Source organism: Sus scrofa, chromosome 7 (assembly GCF_054392235.1).
Source record: "Sus scrofa isolate SSC_HxYL_T2T_F1_AM1 chromosome 7, Sscrofa_HxYL_maternal_Yorkshire_Landrace_v2.0, whole genome shotgun sequence".
NCBI classification, from domain to species: Eukaryota; Metazoa; Chordata; class Mammalia; order Artiodactyla; family Suidae; genus Sus; species Sus scrofa.
Window position 1 is genome coordinate 133,173,437 of NC_139389.1, and position 19,514 is coordinate 133,192,950.

Genomic DNA, 19,514 nt, shown 5'->3' on the forward strand with positions numbered 1-19,514 from the left:
ATGGTCCACGTCTTCTCAATATCAAATTCAGTCGCAGAGGGCTTCCCAGAGGCAAAGCCAACTTCGTGGGAGACACTTGGGTCTGGCGTCAGCACCATCCCACCGTAGGTGGAGAGGTGGTCAACCATGAAACGTAGACGTTGTTTTTTGACGTGTGTCACACGGTGCACTGGTTCTCAGCATCGGCCAGCCTGAGGGGACTTGCTGGAGGCCATGCCGGCTTGAGAGCAGGGCCTGTGTGGTGGGCGCCATCAGGCACAGGCCGCGTGCTTTGTTTATGACCTCCGGGTTCCCAGAGCACTCCTCGGCACTCCGTCCCGGCCTTACAGGGCATCTTGGAGGTGATGGGGCACTGGGCGTGGGGCTGTGCTCGCTGCTGATCGCTGATCACTCGCCATGCGTGTTGCCAGGGCTTCCTGGAGGTGACCCCAAAGTCAGGGAAGAGAGGTGGGCTCGGCGTCACTTCATGGTATTTGAAGATGCGGTTGACCATGGTGTGTACGCTTTATTTATGACGTAGGACACATGGTCTACTTCTTCTCAATATCACATCTCGCCTCGGAAGACCTCCAGGAGGTGATATCAGCTTTGAGGAAGAGCCGCTGTCCTGGTGTCAGTGCTGCTGCTGCTTGGTACTTGGAGAGAGGTGGTCCGTGGCGCGTTCGCTTTATTTATGGCGCACATTACACGGTCGACCTCTTTGCGGTATCTAATCCCGCCTGGCCAGCTTTCCTGGAGCTAACATCAACTGTGGGGTGGGACGCTGGGTCCACGCCCATTGCACCTCAGCGGGCTTGGTTTGTGCTGCGCTTGTCTCGTGTGTGGTGTCACCCCGCAGGGTCGGGGGTTGGGGGGCAGCCTTCTCCTCAGCAGACCCCTCTGGCTTGGCAGCTTCAAGGGCAGGGCTCACTTCTGGATGAGAAGAGTGGCGTCAACACGTGCCTGGGTACATGAGGTGGTTGACCAGAGAGCACACGCTTTATTTGTGCCGTTTGTGACCTGGTCCACTAACCCTCAGTATCTAATCCCCCCCTTGGAGAACTTCCGGAAGAAGTGCCAACGCTGGGGACGGAAATACTGCCGCGGGGCCAGCAGCCGGGCTCCGCGAGCCTCGGAAGAGAGAACATCGGCAAGGCGTTCGCCACACCTGTGCCAGATCCGGCAAACTTGGACTTGATTTCAGTAGGACCGCTTTCCTTGGAGGGCCTCCCAGACGTGAGGCCGTCCAAACACAGGGCAAGGGGCATGCTGTCTGCACCACCCCCAAAGTACTCGAGTGACCAGCTGACCAGAGTGCGAGCACTTTCTTGACTACCCAGGTCACCCCCCACACCTCAGTGTCCAGAGAGTCCTTGGGAGGACCTTTGGGGGGCGCCCGGCTTGGCTTGGGCCGACCGTGTCTCTATGGCAACGGAGAAACGTTTGCCCTGGGGCTTCACCAAAAATGTGACAGTTCTCGTGAGCAGCATCTCTAATAATTGTCTCACCGCCCTCTGGCCGTGCTGCCAGCTGCAGAAAGTTCAGGATGCCGTGGGGGTCTGCTCCACTGGGGTACTTGGGTGGGTGGTGAATGGACAGCATGCATTCATCTAGTGGTTTCCACCAGGGCATCGACTACTGTACACTGTCTGATTCCGTGTTTAACAGGACTTCCGGGACTGAATGTCAGGTCTGGGGAAGAATCACTGGTGTCCTTGTCGGTGTGTTACTCCGTGGTACCTGAAGAGAGGTTTTCTGGGTTTCTGTTTCTTTGATGAGGATGAAACACACCTGGTTAACCTCTTTTCCAGTATCAAATCCCATCTTGAAGGCCTTCTGGTCCAGACCTCAGCTTCAGGGAAAGGCATTACTGTCGGCTCCCTTCCCGTGGACAGACATGAGTGGTGGACTGCAAAGCCTGTGCCTTATATACGTGTGTGTATACATATGACTAGTGTTGCCTGGTCTTCGAACCGTCAGCGTCCAATCCGTGTTAAGAGGACTTCTGGGAGTGGATGTCGCGTCTCAGGACGAATCAGTGGCGTTCACATCAGTGTTATCCCGTGGTACCTGAAGAGAGGTTTTCTGGGTCTCTGTTTCTTTCATGAGGATGAAACACACCTGGTTAACCTTTTTTCCGGTATCGAATCCTACCGTGGGGGATGTCTGGTCCAGAGCTCAGCTTCAGGGAAGGGTACTGTGGACGTGAATAAATGGTTGACTCCAAAGCCTGTCCCATATTTCTGACGTCAACCCTCTATTCCACTAACCATCGATATCTTATCCATTCTTAGGAATGCTTCCCAAGGTGATGCTCACCTGGAGGAAGACGGGTCCCCATGAAAGCACCATGCCTGGAACACGCAGGTAGGTTGCCTGTGCTTTTATTTACCTCGGAGCTATAGCCCAACCCATGTTGGTGAATGCCTGTTACATGGGGACCATGCCCTGGGCAGACCATGTAGGTGGCCGGAACCACCACTCTCAGCCTGCGGTTTATTCTGGAAAGATGCTCTGAACATCTTTAGGAAGGAAGGTTGGTTCTGGGATCAAGAGGAGGCCTTGGGGTGGGTGGAGAGCTATGACATGGGTCAGGAATTCTAGAGCGGACGTATTTTCAATCGAGACGAGTGCTTGATGGTCTACCAGTTTAGGGAAGAGGGCTTTCTCATCACCCTTGGTCCGGGAGAAATGAGCAGCTCACTGCTACAGGCCATGTGCTTCGCCAGGGACACACCTACCTGGTCCACCAACCGCTATATCTGATTCATCCTCAGGAGGCAAGGCTGCCGTCAGGGAAGAGGCTGTGCTTCTGCCGTTGGTTCTTCTCCGCGGTACTCGAGGAGAGGTTCCCTTGTGGGTATTCAATTTGTTGATGCTAAGTCATTCCCACCCACCTCCTCTTCGGTATCAGATACCAACTCGGAAGACCTCCTGATCCAGCCGGAAGTTGTCAGCCCCAGTCCAGGGTGAGCGAGCCGAGACATCTGCCTCCCTTGCTCTGCGTGTCACGTCTGGCACTGATGCTCCCGACCCATCCTTTTCAGGGGGACTGGGTGGAAGCGATGCCAGCCTCTGGGAAAGGAAGTGGTTCTGAAGCCTGGGCACCGAGGTAGGTTGTTGGCGGCGCATTTGTTTTGATGGCAGTACACTGTGACTTGGTTCTGGGCTTTTTTGTGGCATTTGGAGAAGGAAGGGTCGTTGGGGTCTTGAGAAGGGCAGAGTTTTTCTCAGTGTGCTGGGCGCCAGAACACGGACCTCTGTCTAGAGGGCAGCTTGGGAGAGGGGTTGGTGCACAACTGCACAGCTCTGAGAGGACACCTGGGCTCTTCTCACCCTTGAGTTTTGACTCCTGTCTCTCCAGTCCCATCAGGGTTGGCCTAACTCCCTACGAGGATGAAAAAAGGTCGGGAGGTACCCACATGCCCACTGCAGTGAAAGAAGTGTGCTCAACCCGGTTTTGTGGCAAAACAGAAAAGCCAACCCAGATTTGGCACAAACATTTGGCACACTGACTGGCAGAGCTGAAAATCGCCTTTCTTCCTCATTTCTGCTGAATTAAGTGGAAGGCAGCAGAAGGCGTTAAGTACTGTCTTATTGGAGGATGGGGGCCTGGGCCCGTTCCCAGCTTTTCCCGCCTCGCCTTGGCAGGAGGTCACAGCGGGTACTCCCTTTAGTCACGACTAACCTAATACCGTACCTCTGTTTGCAGAACCACACCTTGCCCAGAAGATTCCCTGGACTCATGGCCAGTTCCATGCAGGGGCTTGGGTGTTAGTCCACGGCAGACCGCATCACCTGCCTCTTGACCACAAAGTGCGGGGTTTATTTGTGAGTCCTCTCCTGATGCGCTGACCTCGAGAAAGAGACAGTGGTCACACCATCAGGAAAGTTCCAGGCCCTGGAGAGAGGTTGTACACGAACCGGTCTCTGAATTGGTGGGAGAAAATTTCACATGTGACCTCTTCTTGGTATCAAGTCCTAAAGAGTTTCTTGGCTGACCTCCAGATACCACTCCAGGGCCCTTGATCAGACTCTTTGCCCGAATAGGACATTTGCCATCTGGTCTGCCAGGGGCACAGTGGCTATGGGAGGACTTCCTGCAGGTGACACCCATGTCTGTGAAGATTCAGCACTTTCGTTTTTGGTGTTATTTTTGTTTTTTCGATCGGTGCTAAGCTTCGATACTCGAAGGAGAGGTTGTCCGTGTTGTCTTCTCTTTACTTATGATGAAACATACACGGGAAACCTCTTTTTTAGTATCAAATCCCCCCCTGGAGGCACTTCCTGTTCCTGATGCGGCCTTCAGGGAAGGGACGTTGCCAGCTGCAGTCTGGGTAGGCGCGAGGAAGGCAGGCCCTGCGCCGGGTGCTGGGCGGAGGTGGAGGGTAGCCCTTGGAATCCAGTCCTCCACGGCTGGCTTCTCAGAGGGAAGCCCAGGCTGGAAGAGGGCCTGTGTTTCCGCGGCGGAGGGAGGTCACTCCTGGCAGTTTCCGTCTGTCTGGTGACGCGTGGGGGCTTGGTGGCGCTTCGACGTGAGGTCCTGCTCGGATGGCTCTGTGGACACACCGGCCGCTCTCCAGGGTAGCTGAGAGGATGGTAGACCGGTGACGTGCACTTCATTTACGATGTAGGTCACCCGTTTGACTACCCATCAGCACCCAGTCCATCAGTGGCATGGCATCTTGGTGCGCGTGGCAACTTTGGAGAAGATGTAGGCGGCTTTGGGGCCAGGGTGAATCTGCAGTATTTCAAGAGGGGTCACCCGCTCAGGGGCTTTTAAAAATAAGTAGGAGCCATGGTCCAGGAATAATCTTGCTCCGTGTCAGACCCTTCCTGGGAGGACTGTTAGTCTGCGCAGAAAATGTCACGGGAGAGGGCTTGGGGGCAGCGCCCTGACCACAGCACAGATGGATGCAGGATGTGTGTGTTACCTGGTTCCGGTCCAGTCTGTCCTCGGGGGTGTGTGTGTGTGTGTGTTTGCGCCTGTGTGTGCAGCAGTGCTGATGTCGAGAGCAGCCGTGCTTGTGATGTCAGCTCTGGTCCTTGGGTCCTGAAGAGAGGCTGTCTGCTGAGCTTGTCATGTCTGAGATGGAGGTTGGTTACATGGCCTCTCTCTTTCCAGCAGCAAATGCCACCCGGGAGGATTTCCTGGACGTGAAGCCAGGTTCCAGGCAGGGCCCTTGATGTCTTTACCACTGCAGGTGAGTGAGTAGATCAGAGAGGTTTTGCCTGGCCCCTCCTGGGTCATTGCCCCTTGGAATCTGGCCTCCGGGGGAAGAAGGCTTTGTTGTTACCACTCATCTCTGTGTCTGTTGCCCACCTTTGCCTGACCTAGAGGGACCCACCAGGACCAGATGCTTGTCAGTGTCAGATCCTGCTTAAGACAGGTTCTGGATATGGTATCGACTTCGGAGACGGGGCCTTGGTGTCTCCTCGGTGGAGGGACCTGTGGATGTTTCCCCGGAGAACAAGTGTTGGGCTCAGCATGTGCGACGCCTGGTCCACTAATCCTAGATTGTCCTTCCCTGCCTGGGACGGCTTCTGGAGGCAAAGGGGTGAAGGTGGTATCCCTTCACCCCTTGCATCAGCCTCCTCTTGGGCTGGCCGTCATGTTGGTCTCATGGCAAGGGCAGGGGCACAAGAAAGTCAGTGGAGGCCCAGAGGCCCTTGGAGACTGAAACTTGGACCTGGCACATTTCTGTCCATGTCTCATTGGCCAAAGCAAATCACGTGGCCAAGCCCAAAGGCAAGGAGGGCATGCAACCCCCGGCGAGGAGATGGTGAGGTGGGGGAGAGGGGCCCCCGAAAACTACATGGCCACCAAAAACTTGGTTGTTCATCTGTCGCTCATTAACCTGCCATGTCCTGATAGCCGAGACTACTCCTGCAAGCTAAGGCTGGTCAGCAGTGGTCACATGCACACTCTCAGGCCCAAGGTCCCTCCATTCCCTCTGAGGCAGTGCTGTCCATGAGCCACCCTCTGTGTTTTGACAATCACGAAACATCCCTTCTGGCACCTGTTTCAGGAAGACACGTTCCTGGCCCACTAACAGGACCTTTTTGCTCTCAGAATGTCCGCCAAAGTGACGCCACCACCACGAAGCAGATTCGCTCGAAGATTCTGACCGATGGTACTTAAGGAGAAGTTGCCCGTGTCTTTTTCGCTTTATTTGTGACGAAACATTCGCGGTGCACTTCTTTTTCAGTATCCAATTCTGCCTCGAAGACTTGTTAGTTCCAGTGCTGACTTCAGGGAAGGCATTCCAGCACTTGCAGGGAACTTTGGTCAAGATCTTTGCTGCCCTGCATCTATTCCCTTCTCCTCTTTCCCCTGATTTCTCTCACGAAGGCTCCCCTCTTCCTGCTGTATGGCTTGGCTTGGGCTGAACCTCCCCCCCAACACACACACACACACACACACACACACACACACACCCGCCCAGGGTTAGTGAGTCCTTTATCCCTCCCCCTTTGATGCTGTGATTGGTTCTAAAATGGGCCACTAACTCCACTGAGCCAGTGAGATGCAAGATGTTTGCTGAGGCTTCTGGGAAAGAAGCTAGTTCTCCCTTTCCCGTGAGAGCTGCCAGAAGAGACCATCTATGTTCCCTTTAGCCTGCGATGTGATAATGTGGCCTTGAAGCTCCTACAGCTACCTAGAGACCAAGAGGTGTGTGCCTGGAACTGTGCATGGGGTTGCTCTGCACACCAAGAAGGAGAAGTCTGTATTGCAAAAGGTATATTGGTTGATTAGAAAAAGAATAGGACATTATTTGAGCCCCTGGATCAAACTCGGCCTGAAGCTTGCCCTGCCTCTGCACTTTTCAGTTATAAAAGCCTCTCCTTTGTATAAAGCCTATAAGTCCCTCTAAAGTTTAAGCCAGTTTGAATTGGGTTTTATCTTACTTGGGATATAGGCAGATGGTACCACACTGCTGTGGTGAGTGGAAAACCTGCATTTCCCCCCCCCCCCCCCGAGAGGTGTTTCTCTTGGTTCAGCTACCCTCAGCATCCCAAGGTGGGTTCTTGGTGAAAAGTGACTTTTTCTTGAGCATCGACTGTGTTTGTACTTCAAACATGCTGTCCTCACAGTTTAATTTATGAATGACGATGCCTGATGAATGTGTCTTGTGTCCAGGGAAAGGCCCTGGGCGTAGGCCCCTCTCCAGGACACCCTGCAGGACACTGGATCCCAGAATGTCCCCCCTGCCTCATTCACCCTCAGGATCCCCGTCTCCCTGGGAGCATCTCCTGGAAGAAAAAAGGTCATCTCTTTGTCCCTGCTCTGCAGTGGCTCTCTGTGACAGGTTTCCCGTACTTGTCACAAGTCATACTTTAGAACTAAACCACGCTTCGAAGGAACCAGGAAGGCCTGTGAGGAGGGGATGCTGGAGTCAGGACCAGGCAAGGCACGCGGAGGGATGGATCCACAGACAGCAGATGCCGCTTCAGTGACTTGTTTCGCCTCATTCAAGGCCCTCAGTTTCCTGTCTCTCCAGAGGATGCCTTCCTCGAACCACCGACTCTCCGTTTTATTTCAGGGCCCCAGACTGTCCCATTTGCTCTGAATGATGCTCTCCACCAGCATTCGTGGGGTTGGTAGCAAACATTCCAGAACCCACCTGCTCTGATTATTGAATTCTGCCCACGGGCACTGCCTGGATCCTGAAACTGGCGGAGCCTAGGATGCGTGTGCTTTATCCAGGGGGATGAGTCCGCAGTCCGCCTCTGCTCCGAGTCCAGCTCGCCTGCAAGGGCCTCCTGGACACCGCAGGAAAGGAGCACCGCCTGCCTCCTCCAGGGTGAGCAGAGGCTTCTTTGTTTTCGAGCCCACATTGAAAGGACAGTGTTTGCCGCCTGCCACCGTGCCCTGATGCTCCCAGTCCCTTCCACCCAGGTGGACCCCAGGAGGTGAGCCCGTGTGGACACCTGCCCGTCAGTGCCCATCTCTGGTGCCTGAAAAGAAGTCGCCCATGTTCTTTTCGCTTGATACGTGACGAAACAAACATGGTGCACTTCTTTTTCGGTATCACATCGCATCTTGATGTGCTCCTGGCCCCGGCGGAACTTCGAGGAGGGAGACTTTGGGCCCCTGCCTCCCCTGGTATGTGTGGAGGAACGCCCCTCGTCCACTGTGCGTTGGCAGGTTTGGGGACACCTGGGGGCCCGCCACCCTTGGTCCACCCATAGGCAACGCCCACCTCTGCGAACAGAGGACAGCTGGCAGGGCCTCGGCCATGTGCCTGCTCCCCACGGCAGGGAGGCTGGGAAACATGTTTCCGGTTCTATTGCGAAGAATTTCCCCCAGCATTTGAGAGGAGAGCAGCCCAAAAGATCATACAGTAAAATAGCAGCAGTAACAAGCACAAAAATGCGGACGGAGCCCTGGAGATGCTCCGCCACTCTCTCCAGCCCCACCCATCCTCTCCGGCCTGCGGGTGGGCGAGATGGATGGTGGCATGGACCCGCCTGTGCGTGGATGTGCGTGGATGTTAGCTGCGATCGTCCCCCACACAGCCGTAGGAGAGCTGGTTTGGGACACCGGCTGTGATGGAGAGAGGCGGGCCCCGGGGTTCTGGGAGAGGGGTTTTCCGGGGGCAGCCGCTTCACCGGGACTAATCTGGCTCAGCCCACCTCTTTCCAGGTTCCGATCCTGCTTCGGGAGGCTGGGGTTCCAGATGCTGTGGACAGAGAAGGCACCTGGGTGTCAGCCCCTCGTTGGGATCAGCACAGGATGTGCCTCATGAAAGACACTGCCGTCCGCGCCGTCCACCCTGAGGCCATCTTCCCGCGGGAGAGACCACGGGGGTTCATGGATGGTTCAAGTCCGTGGTACTTGAAGAGAGGTTTTCCCAGGTGCATTCGTTTTATTCATGACGAATCATTCTTGGCCGGCCTCTTTTCAGTATCAGATCCGACGCGGAGGGAAGATTGGACCTGGGACTCTTGGCGTCAGCTGCTCTGGAGGGTAAGTGGCTGGTTGCGGTCTGAAAAGTGCGAGTGTCCCCGGGTCACCCTGTCCACTAATGCCGGGCCTCTGTCTTCCCCAGGAGGAGTGTCTGGAGCTCTGCCAGCTGGGACCAGGGGCCGTAGGGTTCCTCTCGGTGCTGCATTTTGGTACTAGAAAAGAGGTTATCCGTCTTTCTTCGCTTTATTCATGACGAAAAATACGGGTGCACTTCTATTTGAGTATCATACCCCATCACGGAAGCCCAGCACCGGGACGAAGCTGGATGGCCGCCCCCTCCGTGACCCTGGGGCCACACCGGCCTCGGCAGATGCCTGAGCCATGCGGGCTCCAGCGCTTCCCGTCCTCCGGGTCCTGTGCTCCCTGCCAAGAGACCTTCAGGGAGGCAAAAACGCCTCTGGAGGAGAAGCAGCTATCGTCAGAGGTCCCTCAAGAAAGGCCGTCCAAGAGGTGGCCCTCCTGTGTGATGACGCCAAGGACCACCCTTGTAGATGACAGCGCCAACTTCAGAGAATGCCCAGAGCGGGGAGCCCCTCCCCGTGGTTTCTGACCTGAGATGAGAGGCAGGTGTACATCCTGTGTGGGACACGTGTCCCCTGGCCATGGAGCCTCCGGGTGTCCCCAGCCCGGAGGACCTCCTGGAGGGGATGCTGGTTCTGAGTCACCTGGGGAGCATGGACGGTTGCCCAGTGATGCCCGAGGAGACGTGAAAGGTACAGCTCGCTTTCAGAACGGAGCCTCCTTCCCCACCTTGGGGGCCATCCACATCGGAGGCCCCTGTGACCCGCAGGCTCAGGTATGTCAAAGGAAGGCGGGGAGGGCGCGTGGTGCCACGAAGGGCGTGTGTTCTCTGTGCATTCACCTTTTCCATCCATTTCCTCTGCAGGGGGGGTGCCCCGGCAGCCGGAGGAGAAGCGGTCCCCGAAGCTGGTCTGAGATGTTCGAAAGGAGGTTGTCCGTGATGTATTTGCTTTATTTGTGGCAGATATTGCACGGTTGATCTCTTTTCCTCATCAAATGCCTTCTTGAAGGACTTGCTGCGCAGGGAGGGGTCAGCTTGTGGGCACGGGGTGGGGCTGCGTGAGCCCCTCTCAGAGAGCATGCCAGCGGACGGTTGACCAGATGGTTCGTGTTCATTATGATTTGTGTTGAAAATTGACCGAGTTCTTGAATGGATCACCATGTAACCCTGTTTCCTCAGGTAAATCTATAGCTGTGCATCATTAGGCTGTGCCACATCGGTTTCTTTTAAACCACGGACAAATAAATGTGAATAAAAACGCGTTTAACACAGTTTTCGGATTCTTAGAAGGATCCTGAAACATATACTCTTCAGTCCCTTGGTTTCCCAAGTGTTACCTCTAAGGGACTAGATAAGACACCGGATGTCCCCTGAAGAAGTTGCAATGATACAGACGAGATTCGCGTGGGAATGTTTATGAATATGTGGCAGGTGTGCCGAAGTTTAAGTACGGAATTTATTTTAATATAATTTATTTTAAGAATAACTTGTGGGAGTTCCCGTTGTGGTGCAGTGGAAGCGAGTCCGACTGGGAACCATGAGGTTGTGGGTTCGATCCCTGGCCTCGCTCAGTGGGTGAAGGATCTGGCGTTGCCATGTGCTGTGGTGTAGGTCGCAGACATGGCTCAGATCCTGAGTTGCTGGGGCTGTGGTATAGGCCGATGGCTACAGCTCTGATCGGACCCCTAGCCTGGGAACCTCCATATGCCGCGGGTGCGGCCCTAAAAAGACAAAAGACAAAAAAAAATTCATAAGAAGAACTTGTTAAAGGCACAATACCTTTCCTGGGAAAGTTGTAATTTCCAAGGGCTTCCCGGAAAGAGACTGTAAGGTCGTCACACACCCTTCAAATGCCCTCACGCCCATCCCACCTCCTGGCCTCTCACCTTTCTTCCTGTGGTTTTCCTGGGGCCCGACTGCCATTATTAACACACGCTTTTGTCTTAAACGTGGAAGGGGGTTCCTTAAGGTTTGTGGGCAAGTGGTTTATTCTAGAAGAGGTTCTCTGGGAAGGCCATTCCGGGAGGCCGTGGGGGTAACAGGAGAGGAGGGATGTGAAACCGGGCAGGGAGCAGACAGAGGTACCAGCCCACAGGCCCTCGGTACCCTGGATGACATGTTAGCCTTAGCAGGACGCTCACGACGTGATGCCAGCTTCCTGCAAGTGACAACAGGTAGGTTGACGTTGCTTTCCTGGAATACCTGAACAAGAGTTCCTTGGCGCGTCCCTACATCTGTGCCAGATGTTGCCTGCATATTGTTCCTTTTTTAGGCATGCACCCATGGCCTATGGAAGTTCCCAGGCTAAGAGTCGAATCAGAGCCGCAGCGGCTGGCCTACACCACAGCCACAGCAATGCCAGATCCTTAACCCACTGAGCAGGGCCAGAGACTGAACCTGCCTCCTCATGGATACTAGTTGGGTTCGTTACCCCTGAGCCACAATGGGAATTCCCTTGCCTGGCCTTTTAATTACAACCCTGCTGGGAATGACTCCTTGATGGCACGCCCTCAGGGCCAGGCTTGCAAGAACCACTCCTGGGTCCAGGAACCACGTTGAGGCAGACTTAGACCCTCTGATCCCCCAACCCCCATGTATGCTGGACAAGGCTTCACAGAGGAAGCACCCGCGGGGGGAGGGGCGAGGGAGCAGGGATTGGCATTGGTCCCGACGATGTGTGACAAACACTGGGCCGCGTGTGTTTGCTTTCTTTATGACCAAGGGTGCTGGCGGAGGGGGGGGGCGGGGGGAGGCTTTGGGACTCAGGATTGCTTCCTCGGTGAACCAGGCTGCCAGGGAGGGGCTGGCTCTGTGGCTGGTGGGGCGGACCCGGTCCACTCCCCTCGGGGTCCCTTCATTTCTAGAAGGAGTGTCCGACCCCACCCTTGTGACAGGCACTGCTCTTCCAGGACAAGGCTTTTCTGAACTGATTCCAACTTTAGAAAAGCAAGACTGGTGCTGGCGGGACGTCGTGGAACACAGAACGAGGGGCCGCGGAGGGCGCGCCTTGTTTCTGAAGCACAGCACCCGTCCCGTTTGTCCTCAGTACCCGCTCTGTGCAGGAGGACCTCCTGGGTGTGATGGCAGCCTTGCAGGAGGGCATAGCATTGTTTTGGTAAGTCCCTGCATCCCCCAATCCACCTGAAAAGGGATTTTTCTGCTTGAGTGGAGAGGGTGGCTGGTGAACAGCATGTGTGGCTGCCTTTTGGTTGTGTTTGAAGAGGCGCCACGCGTGGTCTCTCTGTCTAGTGCCCCCCAGCAGCCGGTCCCGCTGGCTTCCCTCCTCCTGCCTGTTGGGACCTTCCAAACATAAGCCTCACTTTCTGGAAGGACCTTTGCCGTCCTCATCCCTCCACTGTAGGTGAAACGAGGATAGACTCTCCTGCACGCTTTTCTATGCCCTGTGTCATCAGGTGCCTCGGAAAGGCTCCGTGGAGTCGACCGTGACTTTAGGAATGGCATAGGGCTTTTCTCTTTCTGTCTGATATTTTTGGAATTTAAAGAACGGTGATTCCTACTGAACTTGCTTTATTGATGAGGAAATTGTGAAGTACCTCCACTTTTCCAGAATGAAGGAGCCTCTGCTTTGGAAATACTCCTGGCCATGAAATCCCCATGGGGGAGCAGACTTTGGGGCTCCCCTCAGCAGGGGCGTGACCTCAGGACAGACCCCGAGCTGTGTGCCCCTGAATCAGGCCCGTTATCTGGACCTGAAGAGGCCAGGGTCTGATGTCGCAGTGCTTTTACGGAACCTAGAAAGGCCCCCCCCCTGCCTTCAGTTGCTCTTATTCCTGAAGAATCGTGTTCTGCCTGCTCAATTGTTGATATTCAAAAGGTGGCTGTTCTGGCGTTCCCGCCATGGCTCAGGGGGTGAAGAACCCGACGAGTATCTCTGAGGGTTCGATCCCTGGCCTCGCTCAGTGGGTTAAGGATCCAGCATGGCCATGAGCTGCGGTGTAGGTCACAGATGCAGCTCAGATCTGGCGTTGCTGTGGCTGTGGTGTGGGCCGGCGGCTGTAGCTCCAATTCAGCCCCCAGCCTGGGAACCTCCGTATGCCACAGGTGCCGCCCTCAAAAGAAAAAAAAAAAGAAAGAAAGAAAGAAAAAGAAAAGGTGGATGTTCCTGCTATGTTTGCAGGATTTATGGTTGATCATAGAGGAAGATCCACATTTTCAGTATCCAAAGGTGCCCCTAAAACATTTCTGCACACAGAATCCCCTTCGGGGAAGAGAGAGACAGGTTGATGCCCCCTCCACGCACAAGGAGGGACCAAGAGGAAGCTGGACCCCAGCCCCTTTCTCCCTTTAGTGACGGGCCAGCCAGACAGCTGTCCTCTCCCCAGGGTCTCGGCTGCCACCCCTGGAGGCCTGTGCCCAGCGTGCCTGTCCCCTGTTACCTTTATTTTTGATGGATTATGCTCAGGTTCATGCTTCCTGGGACTCAGTCCTTCTTTGGTATTTAAAAGGTGGATATTCCTTCTATGTTTATGTTATTTGTGGTTAAACATAGAGGAAATTCCACGTTTTCAGTATCAAATGCTGCTTGGAAACATACCTGGACGGAAACCACCACCGTCAGGGAAGCCAGGTGGGGGGGCTAAGCCCCTCCAGGGTAAGTGCAAGACGGTGGACCCGGCACAGGAGACCCGTCCCTGCCATGTGTCTGTGGGGAGACCCTCCCGCCCCGCTGCCGGCTCGGGGAAGAGGCTGCGGTCACGGCTTCTCCGGGGCACCTGAGCGGTCTTTGCTGTGCGGCATCACTCATTTTGCGCAGTCTGCGCCTAAGCTGGTCCTTCCCAGGGTTTGTCTTCTTTGGTATTTAAAAGGTAGATTTTCCTTCTATGATTACGTGTTGGATGGTTAATCATAGAGGAAAATCCACATTTTCAGTATCAAATGCTGCCATGGAAACATTTTGGGGGCAGGTAGGGTGGTCGGGGCGTGCGGCCGGGCCGCCCATCCCCCGGGGCGAGGGGAGAGGTGGTGGCTGCAGAACACGTGCTCTGTTCATGCCATATGTCTGCTGACCATGGCCTTTCGAAGCTCCCTCTCACGAAAGAGCCGACCCACCAAGGAGGCCGTGGGCTGAGCACCACGGGCCCAGACGCAGCTGGCTGTGCTGTCTTGCATCCCTTTCTGGTGAATTGTCCATGTGTGGTCCTTTCCAGAACTCCATCTTTCTTTGGTATTTAAAAGGTGGATATTCCTTCTATGTTTACGTGATTCATAGATAATCATAGAGGAAAATCCATGTTTTCAGTATCAAATGCTGCTTTGGAACTATTTCTGGAAGAGACTATAAGGCTAGCCCCTGTCCTGGCGCCCTGGGCCCGGGCACATGGGAAGATACAGGCAAACAGCACAGCACGTCTAAAAGGACCAGGCCTGGGCATCATCCACACGTGAGAGCTGTTTCTGGCCGGCAGCCCTCTCGGTAAAGATTCTGTGGTGGTCTGTCGTCTGCCCGTCCATCGGAGGCTTGGCCCCCGCTGTGAAGTCCATTCCTGATGACTCAAGAACAGGTTCACGTTCACCTGGACAGAATCCTTCTTTGGTATTTAAAAGGTAGATTCTCCTTCTATGAGTACATTATTTATTATTAATCATAGAGGAAAATCCACGTTTTCAGTATCAAATGCTGCTTGGAACCCTCCAAGGAAGAGACGTCACCATCAAAGAAGACGTGGTGCAGGGACGTCCCGGGCTTTGCCCGAGGTGCACCGTCTGGCTGACTTACCTTCCGTCTCCCGTGTGTTCTTGCGAGGCCAGCCTCTCAGGTTGACTTTGCTGACCTTGCATAAATCGTGTGCTCTGTCTGTTCATCGTCCTTGTGGTGCATTTGCCAGGACCCCCTCTTCTACAGTCATCTGGGGGAATACCAGGGTGGGCAGCTGACTTTAGGAAGGGGCGCAGGTGGGGGAATCCCAGGGATGCAGAAGGAAGAGATGCAGCGGATGACCCACGAGTGCAAACTCCGCCTGCAGCAATGCGCTGCCCACCCACTAACCCTGCACATCTGATCGGTTTATCTTAGGCTCATTCCTGGAGCTGAGGCCACCTCTGTCCCAGTGAGAGTGGCTTTCCAATGGTGTTTGCTACTTGGAGAGAGATTATCTTTCCTGCCTTTGCAGAATTTGTAATGAATATGCAAGGGCAAGCTTCCTCCAAAGAGGAAATCCGTAGTTCCCGTCGTGGCGCAGTGGTTCACGAATCCGACCAGGAACCATGAGGTTGCGGGTTCGATCCCTGCCCTTGCTCAGTGGGTTAAGGACCCGGTGCTGCCGTGAGCTGTGGTGTAGGTCGCAGATGCGGCTCGGATCCCGCGTTGCTGTGGCTCTGGCGTAGGCCGGTGGCTGCAGCTCCGATTGGACCCCTAGCCTGGGAACCTCCGTATGCCGCGGGAGCGGCCCAAGAAAAGGCAAACAAAGACAAAACAAAAACAGAAACAAAACAAAGAGGAAATCCTGCATGGGAGGGTGTCTCAGAAGAGAGAGTGACTTCAGGGAGCATCAGGGGCCAGGACGGTCACAGGGTCGCACACCCTCGGTTGACCACAGGGTGTAGGCCTCTCCCTTGCTGTTGATGACATGGCCTCTTTCCCTCCTCACCCCCTGCATCCTCCAGAGAACTTTCTTGAAGGGAGGATGGCTTTGGTGAGGATGCAGGTTTTCTTTTCAGAGTGGCTGGTCTGTTGGGAGGTGGTGCCTTCCTTGGTGGGCAATGACGGAGCGGCCATGAGCTGCTCCTCTGGCCAGTCTTCCCAGACATAAGCTGGACCCTGAGAAGGGACCGCAGGGTCAGAGGTGAGAGAGAAGGGGCAACAGTGTCTCGGTTCACCTTCGGGCATCTGGTCTACCCACCCGCCCTACGCGGGTCAGCCTTGGGCTGACCTCTGGGCCTTAGAGCATCCCCCCGAGGGAAAGGGATGGATGTCGCTGCCAGTCCAGAGTCAGGGTGCCATGTTTTATAGCACCTGCCCTGGGACTGTGTGCTCTCTTCAGCCATAGGGCCCTCTGGGCAGCATTGCCAGTTGCCTCAGGAGGCCCCTGGGGTCGCTGAGGGTATGCTCTGTTTCATTAGGGAGAGTTGGCCCGTGGGATTCCATTTTCCTTTGGTGACTATTGCCCTGGACGCGTGCTTTTGAGTCATACTTCAGTGGCTTTCTGAACACAGAGCCAAGTTCAGGAGATGGGATGCTTGTCTTAACGCTGCTGCGTGATGTGTGCACGAGCCGCGGCAGAGCCCAGCGGGTACTGCGCCTCTCTTTGCCTTTTTCCTGTGATGACACGCACTATTGTGTCTTCCAGCCCGTGTGTCACCAGGAGGGCTTCCTGGAGGGAACAGCTTTGGGCAGAGGGTGGCCTTGCCGCCCTGAAGGAATGTTATGGCCATCTGACGTTTACGTGTGGCTGAGGCATGAGACCCCGCCTGGCTTTGGGGGACCACCGCATCTTGGAGTGTTGCTGGCAAGTACAGCCCCCCCAGGGCGGGGACTCCGTGTGCAGGGTCAGGCTTGTCCCAGCCCCGCCCCCTTGGTCTCGGACCCTGCAGGAGACAAGGTTCCTCTGGAACCGTGCGTGGAGGGTGCTCTTGGGTACTTGAAGAGAGGATACCCTTTGCAGGTTCCCTTTCTTCATGGCGAATATACAGAGGGAGACTCTTACTTGCGTATCAAACTCTGACCGGGAAGGCGCTTGGACCCAGCTCCACCTTCAGGACAGAGACCTCTTGCCAGCCCTTCCCAGGTATGTCTCTGTTTCCCAGGCCTGAATGTGGCCTTCCGCGGTGACGTCCTCTGAACTGCCCCGAGGCCATGCCTTGCTGGCGTGGGACAGGGCAGCCTTCTGTGCATGCTGTCTGTTTATCTGCACTGAGCTGAAGGGGGGTGTGCTTTTTAAAAGATGATTGGTATGTGGCCCTGCCCTTTGCCACTGCCAAGGCACAGCCAGGAGGCTTCCCGGTCCCAGTTCAAACTCAGGAGCAAGACCTTGAGGTTAGACGCTTTCAAAGGGTAATGCATAGGGAACAGTGGACCACAGGGCTCTGGCGTTATTTATGATGGTTCCAAGCTGGATCAACCAGTCCCTGTGAGTCCATCCTGGAGGGCTTCCTGGAGGTGGCACCCACTCTGGGGAAGAGGCTGAGATTTGCAGGTCAATGCTCCTCCTTTGTGTTTGCGAGGACCCTCTCCTGCTCAAGACCCTGAGCTGCACCCGTAAGCACGCTTTCTGTCTGTGATTTATGCTTCCAGTCCTGCCTGGAGACCGTGTCCTCGACGGATCGCACAGCTCTAGGGGAAGAGCGGCAGGAGCAGTCGCCCTGGGCCAGGTACGTGGGTGCTGGAAGGTCAGAGGGAGGGGCTTCTGTCTCGGTGTGTGTCCTCTGACCTTCCTGCATCCCGTTCATCTCCAGGACGACGGCCGGAAGAGGGCTCTGATTCCGTGTTGGAGGAGACATTTCTTGGGCTGGGCGAGCCTCCGTTTGGCACAGGCCGGTTGCAGCCCCATCAAGGAGAGCCAGTGTCGTCTGCGAGAGGTGAGCATGTCACCTGGGGGTGAGTCAGGTCTCCTGCTCTGCCGTAGCCTTCAGTTTCTGCTCCTTCTCTAGGGGCTTCTCCGTGGGGAACCGGCCGTGCTCTGCTGCCTCCGTTTCTCCGTGGTACGTGGAGGTGCGACTCCTTTTCAGTGTCAACTCTTTCCCAGCATGGCTTCTTGGGCGTGATGCCAGCTTCCGGGGGTGGGGGTGGGGAGCGAGGAGGAGGCTGGTGCTGGGGAGGACGTTGCTGTCCACGTCTCTGTGGGAGGTATGATGGTGGCCACTGGGCCTTTGCTTTATTTGGAATGTAAATTTGCCCCATCCCCTTGCCCTCGGGGCACGATCAGGAGACCCTCCTGGAGGGGGCGCCCATGCTGGTTGCACCGCCAGCGGTGTTCTGCTGGAACGGAGAAGCCAGCTGAGCTCCGGGCATGCCCTCGAGGGCCATGAGTTTGAGCTCCTTTTCAGGAAGGAACACGTCCTGATTTGGAGCGATTCCTGGAAATGATGCTGGTTTCAGTGCAGGAGCACTGGCTTCTGCCCCCACCTGGGCTCAGCGGGATGGCGAGCAGGGCAGTGGGCACACACCGGACAGGCGGTGTCTGCCCTCTGGGCTGCGGATCCTGCATCCCCCACCCCCTCCCTAGGAGGATGCCGGGAGAGGAGGCCAGCTCTGGGAACCGGAGCGATGGACCTGCCCAGCGCTATTGTTTGGTACTTAAAGCGAGGTTGCCCTTTGTATATTCGGGTTTTGAGGTGGAATATACAAGGACAAGCTCTCTGTGAGTATCAAACCTCAGACCCAGTCCTCACTCAGCGAGGGATTTGGTACGTGTGCGCATGACCGTGTGTGTCCGCTGGTGTGTGGCGTACCGCTTCCGGGGCCCCGCTTTGCGGAGGGGACTTCTTGGGCACGCGGCTGGCTTTAGTGAAGGCGGTGGCCTGGGGAACATCACCCCGTCCGGGTCTGCGTGGGAGGGTCAGGAGGCATGCGCTCTGCGTGTGGTCAGGTCAGCGTCGGGGGGGTGGCGCTGCCGTCGTCACTGCACGCTTCTGCTGGGCCCCCGTCGAGGGAGCCACTAACCCTCCGCGTCTAATTTGTCCCCAGGACTGCGCCGTGAAGACGTGCCAGGCCCCCTGGAGGCAGTGGCTCTCTTTCCCGTGCTAACCTTTGGTACTTGGAGAGTGGTTATCCCTGTCCTGTTCGTTTTACTCATGTCGAATCGTACAGGGTCATCCACTTTTTCAGTATCAAGAGCGCAGACCGCAGGGTCCGGTTGCCCGTGTTTGGATCCTGTCTCTGACACTTACTAACCTTGGGACCCGGGACCCGGATTTCATCGCGCTGTGTGCCTGCCACCCCTCGCGTGGAGTGAGAATCAGAGGGCTGCTGGGGGCGGAATGAGTTCAGACTTGTCCGCAGCTTAGAGCAGAGTGGTAGCCGGGACGCAGTGCGCTAGGAAACTCTTGCTAATAGTGGTGGTATTCAAAGCCCCTTCTTGGGGTTTTGGAGCCACGTCGAGATGCGGACCTCAGACCCTCCCTCAGGTACGTGAGTGGATTCGCAAACCCAGGGTTCGCGCCTTGGGGGGGCCAAGGCTCCAGGTGTGCAGCTCAGCCCTTCCTGTGATGCTTTCAGAAGACAAGGCCAGGTTCAGTGGGAGCAGTGGGCCTGTGACAGCGGTGCCACAGAGAGTGTTTGCTCCGGGTAAGGGGGGGGGACAGCCTTGGGATAACTGGCTTGCCCGCCATCCACCCTCTTGCAGGACACAGGTTGAGGTCACTGAGCAGAGCCAGAAGCAGCTCTGGGCGGCCTCCCTGGCGCTCAGTGAGGCGTGGCCCGTGGTGCACGCGGTGTGCGTGTGTGTGTGCGTCTGGTGTGTGCACACGTGTGGGCGCGCCTGGGTTTGCTGAGTTGCGGTCCCTGTCCAACCAAAGACCCGGAGGTGCCGGTCTTCCTGCCCCCGTTGCTGTTTCATACTTGAGGAGAAATTATCCTTGGTGTGT

The 19,514-nt window shown here is 55.9% G+C and overlaps 1 long non-coding RNA gene and 5 other non-coding genes across 6 annotated transcripts; all 6 read left to right on the top strand.

Moving 5' to 3' along the window:
* The first annotated feature begins 629 nt into the window (after positions 1-629).
* On the top strand, positions 630-715 carry MIR323 (microRNA mir-323). Its single transcript, NR_162152.1, has one exon. It is a non-coding gene; the product is annotated as a microRNA mir-323 (primary transcript).
* Positions 716-13,428: 12,713 nt separating this feature from the next.
* On the top strand, positions 13,429-13,506 carry MIR376C (microRNA mir-376c). The gene has a single exon (NR_049176.1). It is a non-coding gene; the product is annotated as a microRNA mir-376c (primary transcript).
* Positions 13,507-14,525: 1,019 nt separating this feature from the next.
* MIR376A (microRNA mir-376a) lies at positions 14,526-14,605 on the top strand. Its single transcript, NR_049173.1, has one exon. It is a non-coding gene; the product is annotated as a microRNA mir-376a (primary transcript).
* A 1,697-nt stretch (positions 14,606-16,302) lies between these two features.
* On the top strand, positions 16,303-17,513 carry LOC146402086 (uncharacterized). Its single transcript, XR_014811420.1, has 4 exons — positions 16,303-16,438; positions 16,595-16,717; positions 17,224-17,300; positions 17,385-17,513. It is a non-coding gene; the product is annotated as an uncharacterized LOC146402086 (long non-coding RNA).
* A 706-nt stretch (positions 17,514-18,219) lies between these two features.
* Positions 18,220-18,301, top strand: MIR381 (microRNA mir-381). Its single transcript, NR_049175.1, has one exon. It is a non-coding gene; the product is annotated as a microRNA mir-381 (primary transcript).
* Positions 18,302-18,682: 381 nt separating this feature from the next.
* MIR487B (microRNA mir-487b) lies at positions 18,683-18,760 on the top strand. The gene has a single exon (NR_162159.1). It is a non-coding gene; the product is annotated as a microRNA mir-487b (primary transcript).
* The last annotated feature ends 754 nt before the right edge of the window (positions 18,761-19,514 follow it).